Raw genomic sequence first — 27115 nt, forward strand, 5'->3', positions numbered from 1 at the left:
TTTATGCTGAATAAGAAAATGTGTTGTCCATATTTTTAAACGCACTAACAAAGCGACAAACATTGAGAGGATTCATTCATAAAAAGTAAAAATAAATAAAATAAATACCGGATGGGTTTCACTATATATTTTTATTAAGCAGGCTAGTGAAGAAAAATTAAAGTGAAGCAGAAGAAGAGCAGTACTAACATCGACATCAGTGATTCCTGCAGGAAGATGGCATTCCCTAGTTGGCCGTTTCATTTAAGGGGCAAAAGAACAAATATTGGGCCAAATACTGTACAAGTAAAAGCCACACTGCTAATCGACAGATACATTTGCACAAAAATACAATAAAGTTTGATTGGAATCCAGTGTTTGGCACAAAAAAGAATGGGTTTCTCCTACCTACCTTTAAAAGTTGGCAAGTTGGTTACATTTGCTACATTTTATTACTTCATTTGGCATTATTCTTTGCCCTCCTGTCCAAACCAGAACAGTATCTGTAACAACATTTTTGGTGACAACTTAACACTAATATTAAACTCAAGGATGCGTTTGCATCAAAATTGAGCAATCTCATAATTCTGTTATGATGAAGTGATGTATAAACAGGCCAAGTTAGGTTAATATTTTTGATGTTTTGTCTTAAGAAAAAAAAACTAAACTATACTATGTAATTAATCGCATTCGATTGTCATGCGCATCTCGTCAGTAAAGCCGGTCCCTCGTTCGATTTTGAACGTAATATCACCTAGCTCGTGAGTGAACTACGGCTCTGTGTAGTGAATGCTACTCCATCTGAAAGCAGGTGATGGTGATTTACTACTTATCACAGGACCGGCTTTACTGATGAGATGCGCATGAGAATCAAATATGATTAATTGCACAGCCCTAATGATATAGAGCATCTCCATCTGATACACACTGAATAAAAATAAGACCCACATCAAAACACTACAACACAAGTGTATTTCATAAACCGAACAAATCTGGCAAAACGAGCCCTGATGATTGACTTCAAAAATCAGCCAAATTACAGCATTATTATAGATATGATGCCTGATATATTGTGCGAGAACCTATTCTGTAGTGCACCCTCACTCTCATTCATCCTTCAATTTCAGACAATTTGAAGATCTCTAAACCTGCGGACATTCAGACATGTTGCTAAGCAACCTACTCTCACTACACTGCAGGAGGACATGTGATGGATGTAATGGCAGATCTGGCAGCAAAAGTCCAAACCATGGAAACTTGATATAGTATTTACATGAATTTCTGGTCCTGAGAACATTTCAGTTACATTGCTATATATGGAGCGTCAGAAAGCTTTCGTATTTCATCAAAAAACATCATAATTTGTGTTCCCAAGATGAACAAAGGTCTTACAGGTTTGGAATGACATCAGAGGGAGTAATTAATGACAGAACTTTTGGGTGAACTATAACTTTACAGCTTTAACTCGACTAAGGGCAAGGACCATAAGCAGAATGTATTGTTATTTAATATAGCAGCTGGCCATCTACTTTCCTGAGGTACAGGAAAAACAAAGGACAATTAGCTGGTAAAGAGTGACATCCATTGCCATGGAAATGGTTTCTGTTCCAAAACGGTCAAATTTTTTTTCCCTCGTATGGCAACATAAAAAAAAAAGAAAAAAAAGAAAAAATGTCCAATACAGACTGTTTACTCCACATGCATAAACTATCAGCGGATTTCTGAGAATTAAATCGATCAGACAAATGTGGCAAAATCATATGGAAGTGTTCTGGTGCTGAATTAGAACATTAAAAACCAGTGAGGGGGGATACAGTTGAGACATCAGAGGACTGACAGGAGATGAGGGGCAATGTGTTCTCTTCATCACGTGTCATAAAATCAAGATGACCTCACAACTTTACAGCATCAACTCTCACTCACACAATCACCAAATCACCTTTGAATATATCATGAGCACTTTCGGCCTAGAAACAGTCCTACCAAAACATCAAATACACTATATAGCAGTGTTTCCACCACTGGAACTCTACCCAGGATCTAGGGATCTAAACTCAGAATTGAATCCAAAGGAATCAAAATGCATTCAGAATATCTCAGAATCAATCCACAAATCGATTATGCATCGATTTATCGTCCTAGTCCTGTAAGTTTAAGACATTTTCTTTAAAAAAAGCACACACTGCTGACATATATTAATATGTAGAGAGGTAAAAAAAAAGAAGAATTTGAGAAGACTTTCGTCTTACTAAAGCTTCAAATTAATCACAGAAAATCTCATTACATTCAATACAATCAATGCCCACTTTTGTTCAGAACCTAAGCATTGCCATTTGCTCTCTCCCTTTCATGCTCCATTCCAACAAACAAACACACACTTGCCCTCACTACCTTTCAAACACGAGCAGTAAGAACAAAGTTTGTAGTTCCAAAAGATTTAAACAAGCTTGTGGTTGAGGAGTATGGGTATAAACGATTTACACACAACTCCACTGACAAGAAACTTCAGGAAGGCTAAAGACACAGCACCAAACTCCACAAAAGGAGTGTGTAGCCTTAAAGTAGAGGATTGTGGAGTTGTAGAAGAAAACTCTATTGAGTTATCATAGCTACGTGAATGCTGAAATAGATAGGGCAGGATAGACCTCACACCTGCTCAAGCAACAGCTGCTCTCCAGGTCTCTGACACTCCCAGTCCTTTGCTCTCGGCTCCGCTCCCCTCAGCAGTCCCCAACACCTGCAGCCACCCACCACCTTGTCGCCTGCCTGCTGTTTCCTTCTGCATAGGTGCCAGGGCAATGTGCACACACTCACAAACCCAGCAAACCACACAACCTGGCAAGCTCAAATATCTAAGCAGACCACTGAAGAATTAAGAAAATGGCTCAACCATAAAAGTGACTTGAGCGCTTTAGTCATTTGAAGCCATACGACACCTTTGTGTAAAGGACTGACCTTAAAGTTATTTGATGAAAATCTTTTCTGAAGGTCTCAAATCTCTTTCATAGCAGGATTCAATTAACAAATTGAAAATCATTGCTCTGTAATTGTTCTCAAGACGTTGTGAAGCCACTGATGTTTGATGTCACGTCACATACCATGTATTGAGATTAGACATGAGCCAGTATTCAGTATTGCAATAGGGCTGTGCTGATAGACAAAAGAACCGTGTATCGACGATAGCAGATCTCTGTCGATAGTCAAGAAGATATTAGGCTCATTCTCCTATTAATGTATTAAATTATAATAATATTTTTTTTTGGTGGCCTATTATAATTAGGCTATCAAAATGCCCAGCTATTTCACTTCAGCACCGCATTTCGCACACACGCAAATAAGGATTAGAGCCTGTAGCCGGTGAATGAAGCTGTGTCCAAATTCAGGGTCTGCATCCTCCTTAGGATCCTTCCTACCCGGTTGAAGGAGGATGGGTCCTCCGACGACCGCCAAAACCGGAAGTCGGTGTTTGTGAATTTGGACAGCCTACCCTTCTTTCAGTTCCCTCCCTTACCCGTTGCTCATATCCTGTCGCCTAGCAACCGTGACAGCGCAAAGCAAGACACGGGTGAAGAGCTCATCGTTCTCTCCCCGGAGCTTTATAAACACTTCTGTCTGCTCTTTCGTCCTTAGAAGCGTTAAAAACAGCTTCAATCACTAACAAATAAGCTGTGTGTAAGGGGATATTCACACAGGCAGTAAGGAAGAAGCTAGTTTACGAAAGTAAACTTTTTTTTTTTTTACATATACACGTACAAATGTAAAAAAAAAATGCTTAACGCTTAAACAAAATGCCTAACTAGAAAACCACTGAAAATATATACTTTTGAAAAGCCAGTTTTTAAAAAACATCGAAAATAATACTCCTCCACCACTCTGCTACCGCTCGCTTCGTCCTGCCGAAAAGAATTATGGGATAGGTAGGACGCGAAAGGATCCACCACCCCCATCCTTCCAATTCGGGGAAAAGGAGGACGCATTTGTGGGCCGCATTTGAAGGATCCTACGAATTTGGACAGCCTTCGTCGCGGCGCTGTGACGTAACATCCTTCAAATGAGTCCTCCGAAGGATGTAGACCCTGAATTTGGACACAGCCTGAGTCTCCATCCACAAACAGACATACATTGTCTGCAGATATAAGGTATTTCATTGCACTTTAACAAGTAATCTGAACGGCCTGTATATGTGCAATATTTTAAACAAGCCCTCACTAACTGAGTTTAATGCCACTTATTAAAGGGTGCAATGTCTTCTCTTCCAGAGAAGACAATGCTGAATAAAGTCATAATTTCTGTTATTTTGGACCAAAATGTATTTTTGATGCTTCAACAAATTTTAACTGACCCTGTGATGTCACATGGACTACTCTGATGATGTTTTATTACCTTTCTGGACATGGACAGTATACTGTACAGACAGCTTCAATGGAGGGACTGAGAGCTCTCGGACTAAATCTAAAATATCTTAAACTGAGTTCCGAAGATTCCGAAAGAGTCATTAATGAAATAATTTTCATTTTTGGATGAACTAACCCTTTAAGTAGTACTTAATGAGAGTACTACTATCAGAGCAGCAAGAATGTTTAGTGATGAAGACAGCTGAACTTTGAATGATGGGCATTTAAACGGTTCACAGGTTTGTCTGGGGTCAGATTCTGAGCATACCTACTAATCTGCCTAGGCAAGAGCCGTCAGGTCAGAGTGATTAAAAGGATGTATAGGTGTGAGCATAGTGAGCTTTAGACGTGGCCCCGGAGCTGGATTACAGCACCTGTGTGCTCCCGTCCTTGACCTTGAGGAAGCCGTGGGGCCTGTTATTGAATCAGTCTGGACTGAAGTCATCAACATTTTTGCCAGCTCTCCTTAGTCCACACACATTATTCAGAAAAGCCAGTGACATCTTAAATGCATGCAACACATTTGATATTACAGCAAACAGCAAAGAGAAGTAGCACTATGTAAAATCCTGCCCAAAACACACCTAGATTCTCAGCTAGTCCAAACATGCAAGGTTGCAGTCTTGCAATGGTTAGGAAACTGGTACTCTGAGAACAGGTGTTGATTCATGTTGTGCATATATTATTGATGCTGCTTTAACTCTGGGAGTCTTCTTGTACGTGTGGTAGTTAGCAAAGTCCACTTCTTTTGCATTGAATTATGACCATCAAAAACTAAATAAATAAATAAAAAGTACAAATTACACTAAAAAATTTGGCCTGCAGTTTTTGTCTATTTCGCAATAGAATCTGTACTGATTCGAGCTGACTAGACATCTCTTAACCTCTGTGGTTTTGCCGCCTCCTCTGTCCGCAGACTCTAAATTCCATCCTGGAGATTCAAGCAGCTCTCCACCTCTCTGCCAGACCATGACATCACTCCTCCAAAGCTGCTCTATATTTAGCTGCTCACCCCTCACTGAGCCTCACAACTCTAAGGCCTGGCTCCCTCCTTTCACTCTTTACATTCTCTTTCCCTCAGATGGCTCATCACTTACCGAGAGATGAAGGGGAGGGGAAACGATTCGGTGACTTGAAAAAGGAGTATGAAAAAGGGGGAAGGAAGAACAGAGGAATATAGAGAGGAGGTGATTGAGATGCCATGAGCTATGGCACCATAAATAAAAGGCAACCTCCATAAACTGGCTAGCCTCTGCAATGCTCTCAACCTCCCCTCTGTGCTCTCAAGCAATTTCATCCGTCTGTCTAGCTACATGAATGCAGCTTAGCATGGATGAGGGCTCTGCATTGCAATGCTTTGCCTACCCAACCAAGGAACAAAGCATCAAAAAAAGAGAAGGGGAGAGGACAGCGCAATTTTAAATCTGGCATTTGAAAATTCTTCTGGCCAAGAATAAAATCCTGGCCTGTGCAGCAATTTATTCCCGATCACCTTGCTGCGGAAGTCAAAGTGCTGTGTGCGGAGGAGGCGGTACCAGAGATGATTAGGCCGAAATCGCCACGCTCAGCATCTGTGCACAGACACGCTATTTACAGCCATTCCTCCCTGTCCCAGCCAGACAGAACAAGGCTCTGCAGGTCTAAGCAAAACATCTGGTGAAAGGTTTAGACATGGCCGTTCTTCAAACTCTTGGAAAACCAGACTCCTGGACCAGAAGTCTCATCGACAGCATTCAGGGCTGTGTCCAAGCAGTCTAATGAAACTTGTGAAGCACTGGGCATACACTTAGCAGTTGGTGATGGAAAGTCTGAAAGCCGTGCCGGAGGAAAGTGTGATGGGCAAGGGTAGAAGGCTCTGATTTATAATGTAACATTGCTTTAACCACAGGCAGAGTTGTAGTTTTGGGGTTCATACAGAAATATCACAGGTTGACTATAGTGTCACAATTTCCTGGCCATTTTTTAATTCACATCTACTATGATAACACCTCTACTATGATAACATTAAATATTTTACTTTTTATCATTCTGTGTAGTTTTGCTTGGAAGGCACAAAACTAACTGAACAGCACTGCTTTGTCTGTCTAGTAGTTCTCCGAGGTCCCATGACGTGGCATAATCTGCGAGGCCTGAAGTGCTGTGCCTTTGCCATGGCTTTGGCAGAGATCGAAAAGAGGAGGAGGGCGGCTGGGGTCTCGCTAAAGGTCACAGCCCTGGAAAATCTCAACTGGACGTGTCTGTGGAGCTGGAAATCTAATACGGAGCAGACAGACGTGGCTTTTTATTTCCCCTGACCACAGCGCTCCAACGTACAGCAGCAAGAAAGACAGGAGCTCGTACAAGAGTCCACTTCAGCCTTCAGTGTCAGTGAAAGGCCAGCAGAGATGGGCTAAATGAAAGAATACAGTGTATACTCCAATGCATCAAGGACTAGCAAGATTGGGAATGTTTTTCACATTTTCGGTTTAAAAGGTGCTTTATTGGCATCTATTAATATTTTCAGCACTGCTGCATGCAATTAAAGTTTGCAAAATGAGAAAACTACTAAACAAAGAAGATATTAATTTACAGGTAATTATTATAATAAAATATGAAAGAGCATTATTAAATTGTGCTGGAGACACATACTGTGCTCAAAAAACCCAGTGGTCTGCACATTGCCCCAGTCTTTCATAGAATGAAGTCAAACTAACTAACCAACACCTGTGCAATTCCATAATACTCCCTTTGTATTTTCATTAAAGCATGAGCTCAAACGTGTTAGGTCGCTATACTGGGTGCGTTTGTCAAAGTGAACAGTATATCAGGCTCATCTCATTCCCAGTCACGTAATGTGCTGATGCTTACTTCTCTGCCCCCCCATGCAAATTGTGCAGTCCAACGGGCTGTTGTCAAGGCAACTGCAAGAGGCCAGCCCCACCGCATACAAAATGTACAAAACCCTTCATATTTTCAAAATAGCTACAAGGGATGATTTCAAATGTTCAACAGTAAACGAGAGGTGCTTCAAAGATTGCACATGAGAAAAGAATAGCAGAATATGATATTGCACATTTATAATTGCAGTAATAAACAGTGATTACAAATCGGAGTAATAATAAACAGTAACAGATAAGTAACAGTGAATAGATCACTTATTTGGGGGTAATCAAAACAGGTATAATTCTTACAGATTTTAAGCAAAATAAATCAGGCAAGCTGTGCATATCCTCGTTCTTATCAAAAGCCAATCACTGCAAACACAGAGAAGAATTAGGAGCACAGTCACGGCTAAAATAGCCACACAGTAACCATGACAAAATGTAGAAGCAGCAGCTGGCAAACTCAAGACCATGCTAACCAAGAATGAGATTTGTTTACTTCACAACTGAGCCCTTTAAATATATTTGAGCAAAAAATAGAGCCAAAAGCAACGGCATGCTGCCAAGGATAAGAAGAGAAGCTAGTTTAGGAAAGAGAACAAACTCTTGAGTAGAAAAGATAATTTTTGTAAGAGACAATCAAGCTTACATCTTTGTGAATAGAAATAGGTTAAACATGCTGACCTGTTCATGTCAGATCGAATCAGAACAAGAATCGAGACGAAAAAAACAAACAAAAAACAACAAACTTAGCTTACTGAACTCATGCTGAACTGGCATCAGTCAAACTTGACTACTTGCATAAAGTTTGGTCAAATAGATAGGAAGAAACTGTCTGATGGTCACATGTTTTATGTTATGTTGTTAGTTTGTATTATGTTGTTGTGATGTTCGTTAACAAATAGTTGATGCGGTGTCAGTTTGGGAACAGGATTACAGAAAACAATTATTACAGAAATAACAGATTTATGAGACTGCACAGATACTATAATAAAAAAAATAAAAAAAAATCAAAGATTTGATGCCAGCTCATCCTGATCCAACACCGGGATGAGTACCATCAATACACAGAACTTTTTTGCGTGACTGTGAATTGGACAGAAGGGACCAATTAAAAAGCCTTTCATACGGTGAACGTTTTGCACATTGAAAGATTAATAATATTTAGCATTTTCTGTTGTATTTATCACATCAGTTTTTATATTAAATTATGTATTATACATAGTTTGCAATTGTTTTTTCAGTTGCATTAATTAACTTTATTTAACAGAATGATGTTTCAGTATTTGGTTGTTAGAACCAGAGAAAAAAACATAAAAAATAAATAAAAAATAAAATAAAAAAGGAAATGTTGGTACAAGTGTATTACTAGTGAACATACTGCATAGATAACATGGACATTTTCCTACTTGATTTTGAAACTTTGCACTGCTGGTGAAAAATGTCAGTAAGGCTGTCTGTGTTATTGCAGACATGTTCAAGAGCATTTCAATGTGTTTTTAAACCTCCAAAAGAGCCCTGAACTCCATTTACTACCGCCCCACTCTCTCGCTACATCATACACCCTTTCTCCTTTCCATCGTGCCCTCTCATGCTAATAATATTATTGATCCTCCACTCGTTCAGATCACATCCAGCCTGTATAATACTCAACCCTCCCGTTTCAATTCCCCAGGCAGCTCCTCCAGAAGAGCAGGGAACATTTTAAACCCATCAGACCTGGCACGATGATGGAAGATGATCTGATGGATGCGTGCTGAAGGCCTGATGCGGTTTAGAGGATGGTAGAAGGCAGGGGCTGTGTGTTGGTGTGGGCAGGGTCGGCTCTCTCAATATGCAGCACGTGTTTCCAGCTGACTGGAAATATTCATGATGCAACCTCATGTCTTTTAATCGACAGGCACTTTCAGCTTGATCAGCACTGTGGCTCGGAGAGCACAAGCAGCTCTGGCACAGGCAGAGACGCCTAGATTAGACTGGCATTTCACTTTAGCTGATGGAGTCATAAGAGCAGCAAGGGGATGACAGGGAAAGAAAGACTGAAAGAAAGAGAGAGCAAGAGAGGAACATCAGCTTCAGGGAAAGAGGTACAAAGAGAATATACAATGAAGGATACGAGAAAATTGATGGACAAAAGAGTGAGGGACAAGGAGAGCGATACAGAGGAATAAGAAGGTGAAATGTAACTAACAAATAATGCATCTGTGCTTTCTCAGCACTTTTACAGCACACTCTCAATTAACTATCCTAATGGCTTTAATATTTATGATGAACATGCTGGCACGGTCTCCACTGGCACAGCCACTTCTAAAGTACTTGTCCATTTGTATTTTGTGAATTTAGTAATCGGCTACGTAATAAGCAGGACAGCAGGTTATCACAAAATAAACCCCTTTAGAGTTATACAATACGTTCCAATTCAAGATAGAATGCAGTTCACCCAGTAGCAGAACTTTGCTATAATGACCAGCTGACTGTACATTATGCTTACCATTACTGCAAGGCAAAGTGAGATTTGTCTTTAAATATTAAAATCTAAATTTTAAACAGAAACAGGCTTGTGGGAAATTTTGCAGATTTAAATAACAACACATAAAAAAACATTGGAATGACTTTGATTTGAAGGGGCAGACTACAGCATGTGCATCTAATAAACAGAACCTTATCGTGTGGTGGTGCAGACCTTAATATAGTCATCGTTCTTGGTGAGAACTGGCCAATACTGCAATTAACTCACTTCGCTTTTGGTGCCATGGAAGTTAAGTGACTTATTATGCAAATTGACAGGTGTAACAATGTATCCTCATCGGCCTGGAAAACAGGATGACCGTCCACAGACACGCTGACATGGCGAAGTCTGGAATTAGTCGCGGTTTTAATGCATGGGCTTTAACATGCTTGCTTATTCACTGGATTTGAATTTTTAAATCCCACCCTCCAACCAAATCCCACTCAAGACCTTATTCCCGCTGGCCAGAGACAGGAAAAGACAGAATGGTAGGTGACAGAGAGAGAGAGAGAAAGAGTCAGTGGGGGTAAGAGAGAAAACCCAGTAATAAATCTGGCTGATGCAATCTAATGGAACATTATATTAGGATGGGCTCAGTGCTCAGTAAATAATGGAGTTCTTACAGTCAGAGAGATAATGCACCCACCCTGGGGACAGAGAGAGAGAGAGAGACTGAGATGGAAAGGAAGAGACAAACAGAAAGAAACAGTATTAGGGATGACCACTGCCCTGCCATTGCATTGGCGATGGAGCCATGTCACTCTGGCCACACATGTGACAGGCCTGAGAGATGAGACTGGACTTCAACAGTGTGAGAGGTCCGTTAAAACTTAGGCCAAAAGAAACAATGTACTGTATTATGAAAAGGTGAAGACCTGACAAAGAAAACTTTTGCACTAACCATCATAATCAAAATTCAGTTAACAAAAACAGTTAGACATACATACATTTATATAGGTTAAATGTTATATAACATTTACCAAGTGGTTTAAAAAGAAAGTTAAAACTACCATGGCATACAGCTATGCAGTGGTTATAGTAAATGTAATTACACAGGAAACTTGGACATCTCTTCTTCTGGAGTAAAGGAGAGGGTGGAAGAGAGAAAGAGAGATAATGAAGGAAACACGATGATCGCCATGCTGTTTCAGTTCAGAAATGTTCGACATGGATGGGCGCTGTGACTCGCTCACAGAGTGCCTCGGTGACAAAAACAGACGGATGTGGCGCTCTCTGAACCAAGTTCACAGTGAAATGGTAAGAACAACACATTCCTTTCAGTCAAAAAAAGGCTGAAAGCAAGAACCTGACAGCAACAAACCATTTCTTCATCCGTGAAGATTATTTCAGAGAATAAATGACCAATAGTACCTATATTCCACCCGTTTAAAATTAACTCAATTTGATCTAGAGTTTCACCAATGCCCTAGTATGACCAGCAAATATACACAAGTTAGCACATGTAGTAAAAGCATTAAACACTAATTTACTGAATGGGTCTCTGTGGTTGGGTTTTTCTACATGCCTGGAGATAAGTCCAAGTCAAACAAGAGCTGGTGACAAGGATAGAAAACCCCTTCCAAGTCTGACACTGCAGGGGTCTGGCAGACTCTGCTGTAGAACGGCAGACAATTTAATCTGCAAAGTAGACCACGAAAAAGAAAAGCTTTCAATATTAGTCAGTCACTGAACCTGTTGATTTTAACTTGATTTGTAGTATAGTTCTTCAGAACTCCACATTTCATGAAACCAGCAAGACCCATCTTAATGGAGTTTCTTTTCAGTGACCTAGTGACATGAGCATTTCATCACCTACTTTATATCTACTGTATCTTTTTGATCCGATTTACTTAAAAAGTATCAGCTGTACATACTCCTTGGGGTCAACTGGCAAGTAGCTCCATATTATTTATTACCAACATGGTTCTTGTTTTCATTTTTCAACTTTAACTGTTTATTCATTCCTGGGTGCAATCTGAGGCCACACAACAGCCATTACTCTCACATCTGGATCTGAAAGGACCATCGGCAGTCTCTCCCTCTGTCCAATGAACAATACAATGGGATTTAGGAAGGGTGTAAAGCTCCTCTGTCTATCATTGAGAAGTCAGAGGACCCAGCGAGAGGTCATGGAAAAGGCCACTTGTGTCCTGAAAGGTTGCTTGAGTAAAAATTACAACTAGAGCTGCACAAAAGCAATACCGAGAGAACTGCCGTGCACCCCCAGCAGAGCAGGAGGGGTGAGCAATGTGACATTGGCCAACTCCTGGATCTCCTTTCAGGACAAAGGTCAGGCCGCTGGGCTTATAATACAAAGAGCTCCCTTTCATAGCTCAGCAGTGCACACACACACACACACACAAAAACTTTACAAAAAGCTGAGACCGGTCTCCTTCTCGACAACCATCTAATTTAGTTCTTTTTCCAGGCTCTCTTCTGCTTCTCTCAGTTAGAGATGTGACCGAACCTCAGGGACGTCCCACGAGCAGAGGGGAAAACTGCCAAGTACAGAGTCAAAGCATTATCCTTACATCACTTTTTCAGATCTCTTCTATCCATTGCTCTGCTATGCAGCTGCATAAAAGTGCAGATTACCACTATGTTATAAAAAGATGCTCATACTAGCAATGCTTTTATCACTGGAGTTCTCCAAGTGGTTGTACTGTGGGTTGCCAGCAGGCATTCAAACTTGAATGTGGAATTCAACTGTATTAAAAAGTGAATCACAGGAACTTTACTTTCTGCACTCCAATTTGCATTTATCGTATTGCATCACTGTATTTGTGTGAACTCAAATGGCCCCGCTGCCAACAGTCAGTCTTGGTTGTTGCTTAAACTCGTTGCTCATTGACAAATTACTAACAGACTTTTCAAGAGCATGACACTTGTGATTTCACTGCTATACTGATGGCATTTCCTCTTAGCAACTGATAATCTCAACAATACGAGAAACTATGCACTTTACCTAACACTTGGCACTAGTGAAAGCAGACGACCCAGTTAAAACAAAAGAAGACAATAAAAGTGAAGACCAACTTGCCAATCCAGTTAAAACACACAAGAACAAGAACAAAGCTATTCTTCTGAAATCAGAGTGAGGCTCACTGCTCGTTCAATCACTGATTAGGGGAAGTTTTAGACCCTCTGCTCACCAATTACCCTATAGTCCCTATAAATCATCCAAGTAATGTTAATCCATCTGCAACATTTTCTCAGAAATGACAAAAACATATCAGTAAAACAAGCAGCAAAAGAAACACGGAGACAAACTGGACTACCATGTTATACAGGCCAGCCTCTTCATGTGAAAAGTGTTCCACACAGACGAGGGCTGTGCCAGTTTAAGTCATCTGACCGAGATGGCTGCCTGCCAACTGATATTCCAGGGTGTGGCGTGTCTGCACACACAAAAACCAGAGCAAAACAAGCCTCTATGGAAGCTTTCGTGGGACAGGATGAGGGGAAAATGGGGGAGGGTTCAAACAGACAAGGGGAGCGCTCTGGACTTCCTATTTTGGAGAAGGCCATATGTCCTTCTGCCGGCCTGCCGCCCATTAGAGACCTGAACAGTTCATGCGAACTTCGGACAGGCTAGAAGGAAGCGGGGAGGCTGAGTAAGATGGCGGACTAAGCTTGCTAGGCTGGACAGATGGGGCATGTGTGGCGTGGGAAGGGTTAATTCTGAGCAGGCCCCATCTGCCACCTCGTCTGTTGTGCGGCTGGCTGCTGGCCCCTACTCGGCTCCAGCAGAGAGAATGACCACAAAGTCGAACTATGACTTCTTTCCATCACTGTGCAGCTGATTACCGACAGATGCCCAGAATGTCCCAGCCCCTTCTTAAAGAAACTCGAATGCCATCAGAGAAAATATTTGTAGCTCTTTTATGATATTCAGTCTATTTTTGTATTTTTTTTGTTTTTGCTTTAAAATGCTTCAACTGGCTATTTTATTTCAAATCAGGCAACCATTGTAGCTAATTAGATTCAATAAGATTAGATGTAGCTAATTAGATTCAAAGTCAATACAAGTTCAAAATAATCAATGCATGTTTTTGCACAATGTAGTTTTTTTTTTTTACTAAATCAACCAAGTTTAATACAAACATGTATTATTTATATGCACCAATATAGATGTAATAAACCACTAAATATACATATTTTTATCTAAATTTAATATGTAATTGTCAACCAGGCACTTTTTATCTTTCAAGCAGATAAATCATATAATCAGTTTAAAATTCATTCATTTAAATGGACAGTTTAAAATGATTCACAACCATAAAAATAAAATAAATAAAAATAAAAGCTTTTTTTGCTACTAAATTGAAGTCAGAGATGTTACTAAAACAGTCCTCTTAACATTTGTTATGTATAACAGTATTTTAACTAATTGCATGAGCTGAATAATCAATCAAATTCTATTGATTAATCAGTGAAATAATCAACGATTAGTCGATTTATCAAAATAATCGTTTGTTGCAGCCCTAATGTGAACTGCATGACAAGTACAGACAAAATAAATACAAAGAAACAAGCAAGGCTTTTAATCCAAATGTGTGCTAAATTGGAGAAAATTTACGGAGTTTTTTATACCAAAAATGGGGAGATGTGAGCATTATGGAGCTGTAAACACTTTTATAATGTCTATTTCATTCACACTCAAAGCCGAAGAGAGCCCTTGCACAGAAAGTCCACAAGTGATACTCAAAATCATAATTTTGAGTAGAAAATCCACGTAAGATCATTGGAATGTAACAAAGGCATTTAAAACAAAAGTAAAAAAGGTTAAAGTATTAGTTCATCCAAAAATGAAAATTAGCCTGTGTTTTACTCACCCTCGAGGCATCCTAAGTGTATATGACTTTCGTCTTTCAGACCAGTCATATTAAGTTATATAAAAAAATTGCCCTGATTATTCCAAGCATTATCATTGCAGTTGGCGGTTGTTTCTGTTGAACAGTCACAAGACATCAAATAATGTTCATGCATCCATAATAAAACATGCCTCACACGGCCCCGGGGCATGAATAAAGGCCTCCTATAGTGAATCCATGCACTTTTGTAAGCAAAATATCCATATTTCGTAAGATACAATAATTAATTTCATTATATAATGTAATAAACACTTTTCTCTTACTCCTGCTTTCTGTTTTTCACGGAATGACAGAGAAGCCCCTTTCACACTGCCATTCCGGCAAATACAGGGGTAAAATGTTCCTGCAATTGTTCCCTGGTCGCTAGATTTGGCACTTTCACACTGCCAGTGATGACCCAGTATATGTGCGTGCTTTCACACACAACCCGTGAAGATCCCGTAAGGACACGTGACATCAGCGTGTGATGTGTAATGTACGAGTCGACAAAGCTTGGCACGTTATACTTTAACTGAAGCAAGCAAACGATCTCTGCGTCAGCGCGGAAAGTGAGGAACTAACTGATCTCTGCTTCATTACAGTTTGCACATATGTTTTCGTCGCGAATGTTGATCTTCCTTCAAAACAGCCGGTAAAAAAGTCGCGCGATAACGCGTGTCATCACTTCGATACCGAATTAGATCTGGCTTTTAATATAACTCTGACTGGATTCACCTAGGATGCCTCGAGGGTGAGTAAAACACGGGCTAATTTTGATTTTTGGCTGAACTAACCCTTTAAGTGATAAGTCTGATCACAGAAACAAGGTATTAAAACAGTCATCAACACATGTGCCATACGCTCATCGCATGCTCCCCAGTCATCACCCAGAAATCACATTAAATGATGAAATAAAGCGTAATAAAGACTTCTTTGGTGGCAGCCAAAATATTTCCAATGCAGGAAAAACCCTGAATCAGACATGTTCTATTTGAAACTAAGGACCCAAAATTTAACAAAACTACTGCAACATTCACCATGTTCCATAATTATAAATAGCTAGTAAAAAGTAAAAACTATATTGTACATATTTAGCATAAATCCCTGAGCCCTACTAAATACAAGCACCAAACTGCACATGTCATTGAAGACCAAGAAAAGAAACAACTGAAAGCCACAATTCCAAACATAAATTCCTCTCCACAAGTTCAGGCCCATTCTGTGCTGGTTCTGTCCATTCAGCTGGCAGGAATCAAAGGCAGACACTGGGATAGGGCACACACACACAAACATGGCTGCTGTCACTGCAAGCCCTGTGATATGAAGTACACCTGGATCCGGAGGAGCTCCAACTAGACTCTAGAGTCAAAACACAAGCAAGCACAGTTCTTTCAGTGAGACTAGAATGAGGTTATGAACATACACACAAACATTCCCACCTGCTTTAAGAATGCTCTCAGATAAGAGCAGCTTTAAAACATTCAACAGAACAGAACATCTTCTCTCTATAAAGAAAACTTTACTCTATACGGAGACCAAACAAAATGTAGATTAGATGAACAACAGGGCTTATTCAACAAATGCTTCCTTGACTGCTAACCTTTTATCTGCTACAATGGTGGAACACAACAGATTGTGTGAGCGATTTACAGTGACAAAAGATATCGGAAGTGATTTATTTTCAACAAAAGTTGGCAATTCCAGAGTACAGTGACTACTGAGAATGCCACAAAGTTGAGGCAGAGACTGGTATTAGAAAGAGAGCTCATGTGATCCGACCCTAGTACAATAGGAACACATAACAGCAACCAACAATTAGAGATGTTCCGATACCCTTTTTCTCTTCCCGATACCGATTCCGATACCTGGGCTCAGGGTATCGGCCGATACCGAGTACTGATCCGATACCTGGGTGTATATCTGTATATACAGCTGTATATACAGCTGTATATACTACTAGCCCTGTGTAAATTGCTAGAATTTTTTTATGGTGTGCTTCAGACAGATCCCTCAATTAAACATGAACAAATACATGGTGAACTACTGTATTTATTACAGTATTTTTATTATCTAACATGAATTTGACAGTATTATTTATTTTCTTATGCAAAAAAGAACTTCAAATGCAGCCAAAAATCTAACACCGCAAACTAAAAAAGGTATTTAAGTTTTACAATATAACTGTATAAAAAAACTGCAACAAATAAGTCTAGGAATATAAAAAAAGATCTATTAATCAGATAATCTCTAACAATTAAAAAACAAGTAAAAAACAAGCAACCATCTAGGCATAATTATTATTATTATAGAGATGTATTATTATTACTGTAGGCTACAACAGTAGCTTTATATATTGTCAATTTACTCATGTAAACCAAACATTTATTTTAATGGGCTGCCATGAAGATCTTTGAGTGTCTGTGTTTATGATATGACAGTATTCTCAAATGAAACGGTAAATTCTCATGAAGTGACGGTTTATGCGTTCGTGTCCTCATGACACACAGCAGAGACTACAAAACAGCGAGCTCTCGCGCATCTGTGCCAGTCACCCACAGAGATGTAGATTTTGCGGGAGTAATATTTAAATAGTATTTTGCAGTTTAATATTCACAGACACTAGTATATATTCGGCTACTGTCTGGAGCCCTGCGTTTTGACTTACACGGAAGCGACTGAACGCAGTTGCCGGTACTGAATATACTCGAGAGTCTGTAACTACCGGTACTACAGAGACATACTGCTAACCACTGATCTATAATATAGTAGCGGCTTCACTGTCTTTTGGCAGTTTAGAATGTGATGAGTGATCCAGTCATATATAGATAAGGGCTGCTAACGCGTTTTCATTTCTTCTTCGCTGCTCTAAACAGGGGTTGCTTGTGGCAACACAGCACAACTTCCTGTGTTTTCAATGCATTTTGAGCAGCGAAGAAGAACCGTGCAGCGGTTAGGCAAAGCTTGCGGTCATAACTAGGTCTTTTTTAAGAAAATGGTATCGGATCGGTATATGGGTTCATGTACTCGCCGATGCCGATGCCAGAATTTGTTGTGGTATCGGAGATATTTACGATACTAGTATCGGAATCGGAACAACTCTACCAACAATACAGGTAATATTAAGACATTAAATATGTAAGTGTGAAAATCTGAAGTCAGAAAGATTGTGCAAACATTAGGACCCAATAAAATCCTGATTCCGTGTTTTATCATTTATTGTAGATTTATCATAAATGGAGGTAATGAATAAAATGTTACAAAAAGTCAATGTGGACTAGTGGTTGATTGATATATCGCCAAGGGCCATATATCGGCCAATTAGTTCTTCTGTTTGATCGATGTGTTCGTGGCAGGACTTTTATTTTGACGGCACTGAGAACGACAGTGTCTGAACACACTCTCTTGTTCGCTGTCATCGTTTACAGTTTACAGGAATTAAAATGTATACAGAAAGTATTATAACAATTGCTTTTATATTGTTAGTAACAGAAAGGCAAACTTATAATGCTTTCTTGTTTGCTGTCAGCATTCAGCAAATACTCATTTACATCATTTAAATAAATATTTGAATGGCTAATAACATCTGATTTAAAAAACCTTGCAAACTTACTTGAATGCAGCTGTGAAATCTTGCGAAGTGTGCATTTGTATCCTGAATGATCAGAGAAGTGTTCAACTTCACCGAGACGTGCGATCGAAAAAAACGTTAAACTTGCTATTTCAAATTATGCTGCACTTCATGCTTTTGCAGACTGACATAATTAATGTAATTTTCACTGTGCTGTATGTAAAATGAGTGTTGCACTGGCTTTATTTGAAAAAATGTGATTCCCAATGCACACAAATTTCCCAGATTGAGGAGTGCAATGTTGGTTTTTACTTCCTTTTTAATTATATTTTTATTAAATATGTTTATTTGTGAAAAATACTTTGTAATTGAAAGTAAAATCATGTTTATTTTACACATTTATTTTTTTAAGTCTGTGAAGTTTCAGCTCAAAATACCCCACAGATCATTATTATATCTTTGTGAAAATGCCTATTTTGAGTGAAAGCAGAAACACAATTTTTTGTGCCTGTCTCTTTAAATTAAAATAAGCTGCTGCTCCCTGCCCCATTTTCCAGAATAGAGCTGTGCCATTACAGCTCATACCTGCTAAAACACACACAAAATGTCTTTTAAATCATATTAGTTTAAATTTCTGATAAACGATATTCTGAGTGCACACATCTAAAGCACACGTACAGAAAGCGGCTGTCATAGCATGTGAGTACTAAACTAAGTTCTCATTCACAAAAAAGTTTTCGTAAAATAACACAAGGGTTACAAGAACAATTGGTTATGTCTGTGAAAGTAAACAGCTGGGAAATAAACTGCATGTTAATTTTAGATGGCAGCAGGAATATATAGTAAAAAAAAATAAAATCCACTGCTCTCTTGTCACTTCTGAGGCTGGGACTCTAGATAGTGTTCTGTTCTCGTCAGTGCAGCCAAAGGACGAACAGTTAGCATGCTTTTCTCAAATTTTTGCCATGGCATTAAAAGTAAGAACTGGTTTTCGCTTGCAAAATCAAAAAGACAGTGCCACGGGTTAAAATCTGCAGATTTAGGGGTGGTAATATTATAATGAGGTCCCTTTGCAACATCACTAGGAGAGGGAAATCAGACATGCTCATTTTTCAGATGCTTGCAGAAAAAGGCTTACCAAAACAAAGTTACTCAGTTAATCTTTTTCACGTTTCCTTGGTTGGTAGATGCACCAAGGACCTGATTATAGCACTTAAAACCTGGAAAAGTCAGATTTTCATGGTATGTCACCTTTTGACACAGAGCTAGGACTGGGCGATATATCTAATGATATGATCATGCGCATCTAGTCAGTAAATCTGGTTCCGTGATTACAGCTAAATCGCCATCACCTGCTTTCAAAGGGAGCGGCATTTAATAAACAGAGCCATAGATAAATAACAAGTTACGCAATATTGCGTTCATTATTGAAGGTGATTCATCTGGGATAATGAACGTGATATTGCATAGCTTGTCAGTGATCTACGGCTCTGTCTATTAAATGTCACTCCAAATATAAGCAGGTGATGGCGATTTAGCGGTAATCACGGAACCAGATTTAATGACTAGATGCGCATGATCATATCGTGAGATATATCGGCCAGCCCTACACAGAGCCGCTGTTAAATGACAAGCTGCGCAAATCCATGTTGATAATGAACGGGAATCGCATTCCTTTTTCTAATGCTAAACAACGATATTTAATGTACCTGCATTACTGTAATGGTAGGTTAAGAATTGGGGTACGTGTAGACTTTAATAAAAACGCAATCTAAATGGTAGAAAATAATAGTTATTGTTGGTTTCCTGTAGATGTATCCCTTCTAGCTACAACCGCGAATATAACACATAATTACTGTATTTCCAGTACTGTAAGGGTAGGTTTAGGGTTGTGGTAGGTGTAGACGTTAATAAACCATAACTTTACAGTAGCATTTGTCATGTCAAATTGTACTGTTTTAGTGGGAGGTAAAAATGTGCATTTATCAAGATGTGCATTTATCAGCCGATATTTATTGTGCATCAGTGGCATGCCCTAATGCTAGTATTTCCTGTCACACACGCAATCTAGCGGTCGGGATATAAACTCCAAACGTAACAACTGTCACTACTCTTGTATGTTTTTTTTATTTTTTATTTTTTTTCATATCAATATTCAGTTTTTGAGAATCAATACAGTATCGCCAAACAAAATATCATGATACTCCAGTGTATCAATATTTTTTTTACACCCATATAAATTGTATGGAACTTTTTGACTTATTCAACCAAATATTCAGCATTATACAGCAATTAACATTTTTATAGGCCTGGATTCCACATTGACGTTCAAGTTTTCCACATCACAGAAATCAAAGCCATAAAGTATACAAAAACACACCAAAATGCTAGGCCAACACAATGCATGCAGTCCTACTGTACATAGTTAACATCTTCAATTGGGAAAAAAAAATGCATGTTAACATCTGCTACAGGATCCTGTGGCAACGCAAAGTGTTTTCGTGTTGCTTTATGAATTCTCGTTTCAGAAAACATGAAACAGAGCTTGTATAATTTTTTTGCATTCACATTCTAACAATGAGTATGTTCCAGACCAAGGCTAATGCCAGTTAGTAAGTATGAATGTAACATTTTAATCTGGACTTCAACTTGCCACAAATATTGTTAGAATTTTTTGGAATCTTTATTGTTTGGTCACACTTTAGACTACATTAAGGCTCTATTAATTAACATGAACTACCAATGAAAAATTATTCTAAACATTCATTAATCTTAGGTCAATTCAATATTAAATTACATATTGTTAAAATCGAAAGGTGCAACTGAATTAACAGCTGTATTTTTTAAAACAAAGATTAATAGCTTCTGTTGCAAATATAGCTATTGCTTGTTATCATTTTTAACTTATGAGATCATATTGTAAAGTGTTACTTATTGGTCTTTATAATTCTTTTGCACTTTAATCTGTATGTTTTTTATTTTATTTTTTACTTTATACATTTTTGTGTATTACCTTACTGTATGTAAATAATCAATTATTTTTGTTATAAGAAAAAGTTCTTACCAGTTTGTTTATAACAAAACACTTTTGCCAAACTAAATGGCAATACCGTGATAATACCGTATACAGTGATAAATGCATTAGCAATTAAAATTGCAACATGAAAATTTGACAATATTGACAGCAGGACACTGGATATTTGAAGACACTAGAATCTTCTCTCACCCAATTTCTTGTTTTCACATGGAAGTATCACAGTAAAAGTCAGCACCTCTTATGAGAGAAGAGAAGGGCATGCATGCACACTGAGGGATTGTGAACAAAGACACTCCACCCCAAGAGTGCTGTTGGCTTGAGACCAGATGAGGCACACATGACAGCAAGGTCACAGAGCACCGTGCTGGGAAAAGGGACTGTGGGACCAGCCCAAGCAGACTGGGAGCAGAACACAGATCGCAGCCCTTTTCTAGGAATTCAGATATTTGGACAAAATGTTAAAAGCACTATACTTGCCAGCAACCTGCCAAAATAAAAGCCTGCTGATTTTAAGTTTGAATATAATGAAAATGCTTATTTTTTAAAGACGCTTTTATCCACAGCGTCTTAAAATTGGGGAATACATAAAGCGATTCTTCTTAAAGAGGCAAACAAAGAAAGTAGTAGTAAATATTAGCATTTTATTTTTAAGTATCCTATAAAATACATTTATTTGTATTTAATACTAGGACTGCATTTTATTTTCAATAATATTACACACACTATTGATTAGTTTATTTACTATTATTTTATATATATATATATATATATATATATATATATATATATATATATATATATATATATATATATATATATATATATATATATATATATATATATATATATATATATAGAATAAAGTGCAAAAATATTATAACTATTATTCATTTTTAATAGTTATATTTAATGGGTCACGCTATATGCAGTGTGAGAATCAAAACCAAATCTCCAGGTTCTCTTATGAGAACCAGGCTGAAAAAATTATGTGCACCCCTGACTATTTCCTTAAACCAAAGCCTGTCTAACATAGACAATGAAAAATCAAAGTCATTATGGTCAGATGCTGGTAAGCAAGCCTTCATCTCTGGTTTTGCATCCACAGAGCAGCTCCCCAACTGCAATAATAGCTCTCAAATAAGGTGCGAGAAGTCACTGCTTGCCATTTAGAAAAATATGTGCTTACACATTAAGTACTAACTACAAGTTCAACGAATCACAAATCTCACGGTTCAGATCACATTTCAATTTAACTTGCTTATCACGGATTGGATTATTTTTTGGATCAGCACGAAAACTAAAATATTTCAATTTAACTTGCTTTCCATTTATTACTTAAAGCGAAATACTTCTTTGTTACCAAAGCAAATAATACCAGATTAACTAAGAAAGTTTAAACATGATTAAAGAGACAGCAGAACAACCTGTAAAAATAAGAACAAATACACAAATTACAAGCATAGATATATAAAACAGAACGTGTTACAAATAAAATAAGGTTGGTAGTATTCAAATACATAAATGTAATAATTAGGGAAAATAACACTGCAGTGTTTACTGTATAAATTAAATAAAGATTTTTTAAAATTGTTGTTTGATGATCTTTAATGACCTTTAAGACCTGATGCATGGATCCAATATAATGATACACATCACATAGGATTGGGTATTTTGTCAATTTTATGTGTATGTGTCTGTTCAGAGGATTCAGGAGTGGACTTGCATGCCATCCGAAATGCGTGGGCGTGCTTTCGCCTTTTCTTTGTGGAATTATTGAAAATTGTACCAAAAAAGGGAAATTGGCAGAAACATCACAAAAGCGTCCATTAGTTTTAATTTTTTGTTGTTTACTTAAGGATTGAAAAGCATCAATGTTTTACTAGTTTTACAACACATGATACATTGATCATAATTAACTTGTCAGAATTGAAAATTTGTCTCAGAAATAAAGTGGTAATTACCGATAGCCTATTTCACAAAACAGAGGCACACATATTCAGTTTCATCTATTTCTGTTTATTTGAAGTCACAGTATACAACACATTTAAAAAGAATGATCATTTCTATATTTTTTATTTTCTATCAAAAATATGACTGAGTAGCAGAGGGAGCTCCCGAACAAAAACAATGATTAAGACATTTTATGACATACATGAAGCTAAATATGAACATCAGACAGTCAGGTATAAAGAGATGATAGTTACTGACAGATAAAATGTTACTAAATAAATGCACAATTGTGATAGCCTACATGACTCGTCTGATTTCTTGCTAGTGTGCTTTGCATCGCTTATAAATATTTCTGCCTTGTATGGTAATCATAATCCAGATCGGATCTCAAACATAAGTTACTTCATACACTCACTGCTGTATGAAAGTGAGTTTGGAGCTAAACTTATTTTAAAAGTCTTTATTGCTGGAGTTATAGCTGTTAACTTCATGAAATAATCCACAGCACTGATGCTCTCTCCAGACACAGAGAAACTGTGCCTTTGTTCCTCAAACATGAGCTGTCCCGCTTCGATCAGGTCAATCACAGTACTGATCGCTTACATAATTGTGAAACAAACACTAACCTCTAGCAGCATAGTGTTGGTAGCACCTCCGGCTAGATAGCATTACTTCTTAGCGGGATCAAAACCATCCATGATATATCTGAGCACTGAAGTGAATCATGCAGTCTCCAGTTTATATGAAATATAATTTCAGTCTTTTCAGATGCTGAGCAAGATATATTTTAATGAAAGATTACATGTTTTCCTTTGGAATAACACTGAAGGATCATTCATATAAAATCAGAACGGTGCATCGGGGCTAATTTGGATTTTCTGTTGACACTAACAGTACATACGGTTGTCAATCCCAAATACAGACTCTGTGAACATAACCTAAGATCGGACAATACAGTTACACATCAGTTCTGTTACCAGCAACAACACTTTAACAGCACAGTCACCATGATTCAAGCCAGTGAGGAGCATGGCATGTAGGGAGGGACAGAGGAATTCAAGGAAGCAGGGGGAAAACCAAAACGTCACTGAGGAATGAAAAGGAGGGGGTGTGTGGAGAGCACGAGTGCATACACACAAGCTCAGATTTATGCTTGCATGCTTGTTTTTTTTTTCCTCATGAAGAAACGATTGGTGATAGAGACACATGCAAGATTTTATTAACATTTAGAACTTGTGTAACTTCAGCTGACCCCAGACATTTTGATTTGCTATGGGAACTGTTCATTTAACTGCTATCTCTCTGCAAATGCCACGTGCAAAAGTTAAACCTCTGCTCCGCGGTCAGCTTTGTGAAGCCCCAGCAGCTGACATTTCATACATTTAGTATATTAGCAAAGAGACAGGGACTTCCTCCACTGTACTGACATAGTAAAGATAAAATACATTACACTTACAAAGAATCCAATTACTGATCGCAGATTGAGTTGAAAGGGCGTCTATGAAAAACAATGCACCATCACCGCAGTTCTCAATGTACTTTAATCACCGTGCTGGAGCCCCATACAGCTGAACCAGCATTCTAAAATCATGACTGCCCTGAGGCACCATGGGAGGGCTCTTTGACTCAGATTAGAACATAAAACTCTAATTTGTTCCATTGGGTTTTGTAGTTCATTGGGCCTCTTGTCTGTCAAGTAGGCTTAGCATTTATTTGAAGCAGTGTAAATGCATAACAGCAACACGGTCTGATGCTCAAGACTTGTGGTGGCTCTACTAGGCCTGGGGGAAACACCTAAAGTGTCATTTTCTTTTAAGGGCTGCACCACAAAAACAAGATGTCTTGCAGAGACACAACTATGGAAGTTGAATCCTAAGTCAGTGTATCAATAAACAAGATGTTTGCATGAAAATAAAGGAGCTGCTCGAGGCAAATGCCATCTTGTTTTGCTTTTTATCCTAAAATTAGACCAAGGACAAAAACATAGGCTAAGCAACTCTTTTTGACATACTAAAATCAAACACTTCACTGTCCCCACCACAGCACCCAAATGATTTGTTCCTCATTTTAACTTCCCAAGAGCCAAAATGATGGGTCTCAGAGTTTGTGTTGTCCATCAGTGTGGGACACAAGCAGAAGGACAAACACTGGCTCTAAAGTCTTGGCAGCAAATCACTCTGGATATGAGTGTCTCTTCATTTACTAAATGGACATGTCCATTCCTTTGCCAAAAGAGAAGGGAGATGAGTGATGAGGCGAGTGAAGTGTTCAGAACTGCACTTCCTTGCACACGAGTGCTGCATGTAATCCGGAGGACCACACCCACAACCACCAGCAACCTGCAGCGTTTCCTCTGACCTTGTGCTCGGAAACGTTCTCAGTGTCTGCTTTAAACTGAGTATATTAGTGCTGAGCTGAATCTCAGAGACTGAAACTGAAATGAGCTGCACCATAAACAATCAGAAACCAGAGCAGTTGGCAGGACTTGCACTGAACCCCAGGGCCTACGGTGCATTCCAAATCATGCTGTATGCCAAAGGTACCCAGATGGTAAACTATTTTCCAGCGGATTTGTGTAGTGCATCCATGTGTATTTTCTTGCATGCTAATACTACTCAAAACTTTGTGCACACTTAAGCATTTTCTGCTCATTTCTGCTGTCCTGACTCATATTAGAACCAGAATGAATAAGCACAAAACCCTAACTCATTTAGAAAAAGGACACTGTCCAACACGCAGAGAAAGCCCCACTGCCCCTGAAGTACAGTTTACAAGTCTCAGTCAAAACCCAAAGTTGTCTTTCACAGGAAAAGACTGATTGCTGCTTTAATCTTTGTGCTCGCATATGAGCATGATGCCATTGTGCATGTTAATGATGCAAGTTTTCTGCTCTCTCACCACAGAGCTGGGCCTGTTCGAAGCACACAGACCCTTTCAATACCACATTAACATGTGGGCCGCCAAGAGGGTAAAGGAGGAGGTGGAGTGACTTGGGAACAAAGCCTCTATAGTGGTCTCAAGCCTGGCTATGAGAGTTATGTAATTTGACTGGCAAGGCTGCATTTCCCCACTGGAGTAATGCAAACTAATCTCACTGAGGGACGGAGCTGCTCTGGAAAGAAGCGAGGGCAAGAAAAACACGCTTGTAATTAGCAGAGAGCTTCCTTTCATCTGTGGCCATACCAAACACCTCCTCTCTTGCAGTCAGCAGCTAATGCTGCAAATATGATCAGATCTTTGGCAGGTGGTACGCAGGGTTCAAGGGGAAATGGGGGTAGAGAGGGCTAAAGCAAGCGCTTTTGCTAACCATAAGCATGGCGGAGGATTTAGAGCGGTTAAAAATAAAATCTGATTCTGATTTAGTGCTACGGGTGCCTGGAAACCATGTGACTAGCATCACATGAGGAGAAGTGGAAGGGGTTTGGGAGGGGGCGAGGAAAACACACACAGCGCGAGCTGCCAGCATAATGAGCTTTGTGATCATTCACCTTGGTTTCCACTGATGGTAAGCAGATATAGTCTGATTTCAGAGGTAAACACCAGAAGATCTCTGAGCTCCAGAGCTCCACAGGGACAACAAAAATGGAGGAAATATTCAGCACATAAAAGGGTAAAAATGGAGCTTGACTTCACTCTGCTAGCCTGTATGCTAAGAGAAAATAGCATTCACAAATGTAGCAATATGATGCTACATACAACAAAACTTCAAGCAATAGATCACTCGAAAATGAAAACCCTGTCTATCTTTGATGGAACACAAAAGTAGATAAACTATGATTTGTAAGTCTATTCAAAATACAAATTCAGAGAAAAACAACAAGAATGATTGATGCTTTGTACTTTTTGTGTACCACTTGGTTGTACCAGGTTCCATGGAGGAAGGCCTTAATTTGAAAGGTGAGTAAGTGATACCAGAAACTAGATTTTTGGGTGAACTATTCTTAAGCCTTTCTTAGTACACAAC

The 27115-nt window shown here is 38.7% G+C and overlaps 1 protein-coding gene across 1 annotated transcript in view; it reads right to left on the reverse strand.

Annotated features, from left to right (window-relative positions):
* Positions 1-27115, reverse strand: part of ankrd11 (ankyrin repeat domain 11) — a 134772-nt gene that overhangs the window by 65397 nt on the left and 42260 nt on the right. The window lies entirely within an intron of this gene.

The sequence above is a fragment of the Carassius gibelio genome, chromosome B7 (genome assembly GCF_023724105.1).
Source record: "Carassius gibelio isolate Cgi1373 ecotype wild population from Czech Republic chromosome B7, carGib1.2-hapl.c, whole genome shotgun sequence".
NCBI classification, from domain to species: Eukaryota; Metazoa; Chordata; class Actinopteri; order Cypriniformes; family Cyprinidae; genus Carassius; species Carassius gibelio.